This window comes from Watersipora subatra, chromosome 9 (assembly GCF_963576615.1).
Source record: "Watersipora subatra chromosome 9, tzWatSuba1.1, whole genome shotgun sequence".
NCBI classification, from domain to species: domain Eukaryota; kingdom Metazoa; phylum Bryozoa; class Gymnolaemata; order Cheilostomatida; family Watersiporidae; genus Watersipora; species Watersipora subatra.
This window is the reverse complement of record NC_088716.1, coordinates 61,491,835-61,498,337: the sequence shown is the minus strand read 5'-3', so window position 1 is coordinate 61,498,337 and position 6,503 is coordinate 61,491,835. Positions and strand designations below refer to the sequence as shown.

The 6,503-nt window shown below is 36.2% G+C and overlaps 1 long non-coding RNA gene across 1 annotated transcript; it reads left to right on the top strand.

Moving 5' to 3' along the window:
• The first annotated feature begins 289 nt into the window (after positions 1–289).
• On the top strand, positions 290–5,910 carry LOC137404644 (uncharacterized). The gene is made up of 3 exons (XR_010979724.1): positions 290–427; positions 4,060–4,116; positions 5,871–5,910. It is a non-coding gene; the product is annotated as an uncharacterized lncRNA (long non-coding RNA).
• The last annotated feature ends 593 nt before the right edge of the window (positions 5,911–6,503 follow it).

Below are 6,503 nucleotides of genomic sequence, written 5' to 3'. Positions count from 1 at the left end.
TCTTATCTTGAAATTATCAGTGAGGCACTCCTTTGTCTGCGCATGCTAAGGTGAGGCCGGGTTCAGACTTGGGGACAGCTGCGTAATCTCGACTCATTATGTATCCAACAGCTGGAAAGCAAACAAATTGTGTAGCTGCGTATGGGCATCAAATTAATTTAATTGCGCAAATGACGACATTTCTTTCTGTAGGACATAATAGTCGCGCACTCTGAGCTTGTAGTCCATGAGCGATCGCTTGCATAACAGGTACTCTGTCACGCGTGTCTTAGATGCCATATTGGTTTGAACCAGGCCTAAGTAAGGCTGTAAATCTACCTCATTCCATCTCGTTACAGTCAGGCTTTTAGCTTTAGTTTCTGATTTAGACAAACAAGGATAGGCTAAAACTCTATTTAAGAAATAGGACAGATAGTGGAGGTAGCAGGTATGTGTGCTTATGCTTTAGCTCTGGCTTACCATGTGCCTTGGGGATTACATTGAACTAAAGAATTTGTGGTTGTCACTCATCCAAAGTAACAAAAAATTAGGACTTTTATTAGAAGCCTGAATGATTGTAGCCTAACATTTATTTCATGTTCATGTTTTTAACGCAGTCATTCTGACTTTATATATGTGTTAGTCGTATAACATCTGAAAAGCAGAAAATCAAAGAAGAGAAAGGCTGTTATGAATGCTTAGATATAAAGTTATAGGGAGCAAAAAATATGCAGGTACAAAAACTCACCTGACCGCGCAGGCCAAGACAACATATGTAGTTTTAAAAGCTGAAGATAACTGTAGAAATGTCAAGTGATTTGCAAGAATTGAGAGTCGCTATCCTTGGTAATGTTTCCATAGATATGGATTACAGAAAAATGTTGTCTTGCTAACTGGTTGCTAGATGCATGCTTTACATTAAAGCTTCAAGGTCGCGAATGATAAGTTTTTCAACTTTTTAAAGATTTCAAGGGATTCAAAAGTGTACAGCAACTGTTTCAATAATATGGTTTACAGAAGGATGTTTAAGAACTGAATAGTGAAATGGTATATACAGTCAAACATGGATAACTCGAACTTCAAGGGACCGAGCAAAAGTGTTCGAATTATCAGAGCATTCAAGTTATCAGAGCGCTGTCACAAGTCCATATATTTACTTATTTATTAGTAGATACATGTACATATACAAACTATAATATAAATCAAAAGCACAAATGGTTTGTTTCAAATTAAATGCTTCTAATGTAAAGTTTAAAACGTTTTCATGAAAAAGTATAGAGATTTTTCTATCACTTGAGATTGGTTTGTTGTTTGAGGTGATGTTATTGCCAGGACGTTTTTCAGATTGACATTGGCAAAACTTGATCGTTGTGTAAATGCTCAAAAGAAAAGACATTTTTTTCTTTTGGGGTTTTACCCATGATCAATTTTGCCGTTTTTTCTTGAAGTTTATGCAGATTACCTTACTTTACCTGGGATTCGTTAAGAGCAACACTCCGAGGCAGTTCAATTAGAAGTTTTACGAGGTTTTACGGTACATTCTATATCACTCACGCTTTTTTAATAGATACTTATTGAGTGTACACACGTATTCTGTGTTTAGGTCAAACGATGAATAGTTTTTTGTAGCTCAGACAACGTATACGTTTAATTACAACATTTTTAAGACGTTTTAAACATTCAACATTCCGACGTTGATTCAACACGGAATCAACGTCGGAAAACTATTCATCACGGGCTAGCCGAGTCACGCACTCAAGGATTTTCGCCACGCACATACAAGACAACATGCGATTCCTGTTTTGTATGTGCGTGGCGAAAATTCTTGCGCGCGTGACCCGGCTAGCCCGTGCTATTCATCGTATCGCAGTATAAATCAAATTTCACCAAACTTTTAGAAAAGTCGTTGACAAAAATATTTTGCCGATGGTGGTAATAACGACGCTTATGAATTACGAAAAGATGAAGTTTACCTCTATGGCTTTGAATAGGCCGTTTCGGTAGCTGTTGGGCAAAAAAACAGTTCGAATTAACAGTGTTGAGTTCGAGTTATCTATAGCAATTTATCATTACGTGGGAACGGACCAAAGAAACTGTTCGAATTAACCATGTTTTCGAGCTATCCGTGGCCGAGTTATCCATGTTTGACTGTAATTTATATTGTAATATTCATACAAAAATTATTTCCGTATCATATGCTTATCAAAGCTTCCATTGCAAGGCAAAAGTTAGCAGTAGTTCATTTTTCAGTATAGAAATTTAGGACGAAAAATGGATGTAAAATGAGCAACATTGTATAATGCTAGAACTACATGTAGCATCAGCTTTGCTAACAAGGCTTTGTGAAGGATATTAGATACGCATGACATGAGAAAAATCTTTTACCATGGATGTTTATATTATTGAATGATATTATTAATATTCCCAGTTGCAGATATTACTTAAGAGAAAATGACTATTTTGCCATAAGCTTAGCTTTTGAACATTTTTTTTGATTGGCTAATCAACCATGATACAGATACATGCAAAATAATTAAGCTCTCTGTATACACATTAATATGCTAGTTAGCAACAAATTTGTGTGTAGCATTAGCAAAATCAATGACTAAAATTTGCTTTATAGTTTTCCAGTGTGCTGCAGGACCCTTTTTGTCTCTTTTGAGCTTTAGCTTTCAGAGCCAGACATTACCCAGTTCAAGAACTGAAGGTCATAATCTAGTAGCTAGCATTATTTAACCATCCATTTGTATATAGCTGAGGGTATGGCATTATGTAATAGCATGCCTGGGGGTTGTTTAGTTCAGGCTAATCCCATCGGCCTCTGTCAACACCTCGCTGGCACTTGTTACATGCATTACTCATGCTTCTTTGTCTAATGGTGCGTGTACACTGGCCGATTTTGTCACCCATTTTGTCGAGCACAGACCAATTTGATGAGTCGGTGTCGGCATCGGTAGGTGTGAGCAGAGAGATCGGTGTTGGTGCTGATTTGAAAGTCGGTGTCCGGTGAATCCCAGCAGCTCATCAGCCAATCATAAGCTAGGAGCCTCTGATTAAATGAGCCTAAGCTTTAATGGCAGTTCTAAGTTTATGAAACGAAAGGGCTAGGTTTAATGAGAGGCTAGGAGACTGTCATTAAACTTTCCCTAGTGCTCTTTCTGATAGTGAGCTTTTATTTAAATTAATTAAAAGTGAATAGCCAGTTGTATGACTACTACTAGTACTGCTACTAGTTCAACTACATGTACTACTTTAAAGGAATTTGCCGGCTCTTACTTGGCACGATCTAAATTATTTCATACAGAAATAAATTGAGTGTGATTTTATTCAAGGTTTTATTAGCGAAGGAAATTTACTAGCCGAGGAGCGTACGGCCATTCGCTCTGTCTACTAAGTGAGCGTTGCGCCCTTATATACAATAAAATTGCCCGATCCGGCTAACGGAACCGAGTAGGAACACCAGGTAACAATGTTTAAATGGCCAATAATTAGGCCCGCTAGTGCGTTAATATGACAACATAAACGACGACAATTGATAGCCTAACGAGTAACAAGGCTATAATAAAAAGGAAAACACATATAATAAAATATTTATAGACATAAAATATATACAAACATATAATTACATATAATACAGACTGTCAGAGCTCCCGCAGCTGATCCTGCCATCAACAAAATCTAATCGTCATCGGAAGATTCCATTCGGCATTCAGTAGTTGCTTCTAGCGGTAGTAGTAGGAGCAGTAGTAATAGTGTAGTACTAGTATATAATTTTCCACATCAAACGCGTTGATTTTTATGTGCACTCGTCTTTGCGTGGTTGGGTGAAGGTCAGAATGGCGAAGCGCTGTGATTGGCTGTTGGTACCGAAAAAAATGGTTCGATCGTTGCAATGTAAAGGGGAGTCGGTGTCGGCACCCATACGTGAAATGTCTGAGGTACCGGTCTGAGTCAGAGTATTGGCACCTAATCGGAGTCGGTCCTGGCCAGTGTAAACACACCATAACTTGTGATGTACTGTCTAACTGGTCTTGGTCAACATGAATGCATGCTCACCATCAATTGTCTTTTTTTCTGTAGATTCTGCAATCGTGTTTCGTAATGATGCTATGATGCCTGACTTGCTTTTGGTTGCAGGTATGTACTGACAAGATAAAACAGTGAGACTCTTTTTTCAATTTTATTTTCAGGGTTTAATTATATGGTCTATAATTTTGATAACAACTGTGACTTAGTCTTTAGCTGAACGCCCTCTTTTCTTGTTATTTTGTTACTGTTACTCATGCCAACAAGAAATTTAAAAATCATATTGTTTTAACTAATTATAATAGGAAAGGGTGGAGTACTATTTAAGATAGCTTTTTCTGTAGACCCACATTACAAAAATCATAATTAGCAATCAATATAGCTCTGGTCATGACATTAAAATTAACATTTTTGTGGTTTAGTGTCATGCTTAGCCTCTGAACATTGATTTCAATGTTTTCCAATGTTTCTAACTTGAAAGTTTTGAACTCTTGAGATTACACCATACTGACCCTCTTATAAAGCTTAACCCTGTCTATAACAAATATGATTTCATCTAGTTCTTAATAGCCTAGCCGAATAACCTTACCCACACTGTGTAGTACTGTCCTGATTGTATTGTGGCTGATTTTTGTTAGTACAAATTAGGGTTTGGCACTAGCAGTGAAACTCACTGAAAATTCATGGGGTTATCTTCTCTCAAATCTTGTAATTAGAAAGTTTGAGTATTTTTATCTTGTTGGCTAGAATTTAGACTGCTGCGTGTGAGATTTGGTGCTTGAATTATTTGAACAGAATGGATTAATGTTGGGTTTACTGGGACTGAAAGATGTGTGATATTCAACAACCAGGCTTGCTACGAACTAATGCAACTATGAAAATAATTATAATTGCATCTCAATATCATGATGACTAAGCTGGTGTCTTGTAATAATTTAGGTTGTACACATAAAACACCATAGATATAGCATGTTTCAGTCAGTTCTACTAGTACAATTAAATATGACATGGAGTCGTGTAGTGTTTTTATAATTTTAGTCTCCATTCTTCTTATTTGAGATTCTGACGCTTGTCGCCAATGTTTTTTGTAGTTCTACCTGCAAAATGATAAAAAGTTATTTTCACCTGTAAAATTACAATTTAAGTATATATATTGAACGATACTTAAACTGTTCTATGTACTCGAAGAAGAGATAGAGATAAGGTTTGAGTGATCAAAAAGATATATGTGCATGCAGGGACAAGAACACTCCAGATAACCTAATCGCAAACCAAGAAAACCTCTGTAGTCATAAAAACCAAAGAAACTGTAGAAATGTCAAGCGATTGGCAGTAGTCGAGAGTTGCTATAATTTATAATGCTTTGGTAGATATGAATTACTAAATAATTTTTCAGCAAGCTTAGCTTTTGAACCATGATACAGATACATGCAAAATAATTAAGCTCTCTGTATACACATTAATATGCTAGTTAGCAACAAATTTGTGTGCAGCATTAGCAAAATCAATGACTAAATTTGCTTGATAGTTCTCCAATGTGCTGTGGGACACCTTTTGTATCTTGCAAGCTTTAGCTTTCAGAGCCAGACATTACCCAGTTCAAGAACTGAAGGTCATAATCTAGTAGCTAGCATTATTTAAACATCCATTTGTGTATAGCTGAGTGTATGGCATTATGTAATAGCATGGCTGGTGATTGTTTAGTTCAGAGAAATGGCTAATCCCATCAGCCACTGTCAACACCTCGCTGGCACTTGTTTACATGCGTTACTCGTGTGTCTTTGTCTAACTTGTGATGTACTGACTAACTTATCTTGGTCAACATGAATGCATGCTCACCATCAATTGTCTTTTTTTTTCTGTAGATTCTGCAATCGCTTTTCGTAATGATGCTATGATGCCTGACTTGCTTTTGGTTGCAGGTATGTACTGACAAGATAAAACAGTGTGACTCCTTTTTTAATTTTATTTTCAGGGTTTAATTATATGGTCTATAATTTTGATAACAACTGTGTCTTAGTCTTTAGCTGAACGTCCTCTTTTCTTGTTATTTTGTTACTGTTACTCATGCCAACAAGAAATTTAAAAATCATATTGTTTTAACTAATTATAATAGGAAAGGGTGGAGTACTATTTAAGATAGCTTTTTCTGTAGACCCACATAACAAAAATCATAATTAGCAATCAATATAGCTCTGGTCATGACATTACAATGAAAATTTTTGTGGTTTAGTGTCATGCTTAGCCTCTGAATATTGATTTCAATGTTTTCAAATGTTTCCAACTTGAAAGTTTTGAACTCTTGAGATTACACCATACTGACCCTCTTATAAAGCTAAACCCTGTATATAACAATTATGATTTCATCTAGTTTTTAATAGCCTAGCCGACTAACCTTACCCACACTGTGTATTACTGTTCTCATGGTATTTTGGTTGACTTTTGTTAGTAAAAAGTAGTATTATACTCACTGGAAATTCGGGAATTATCTTCTCTCA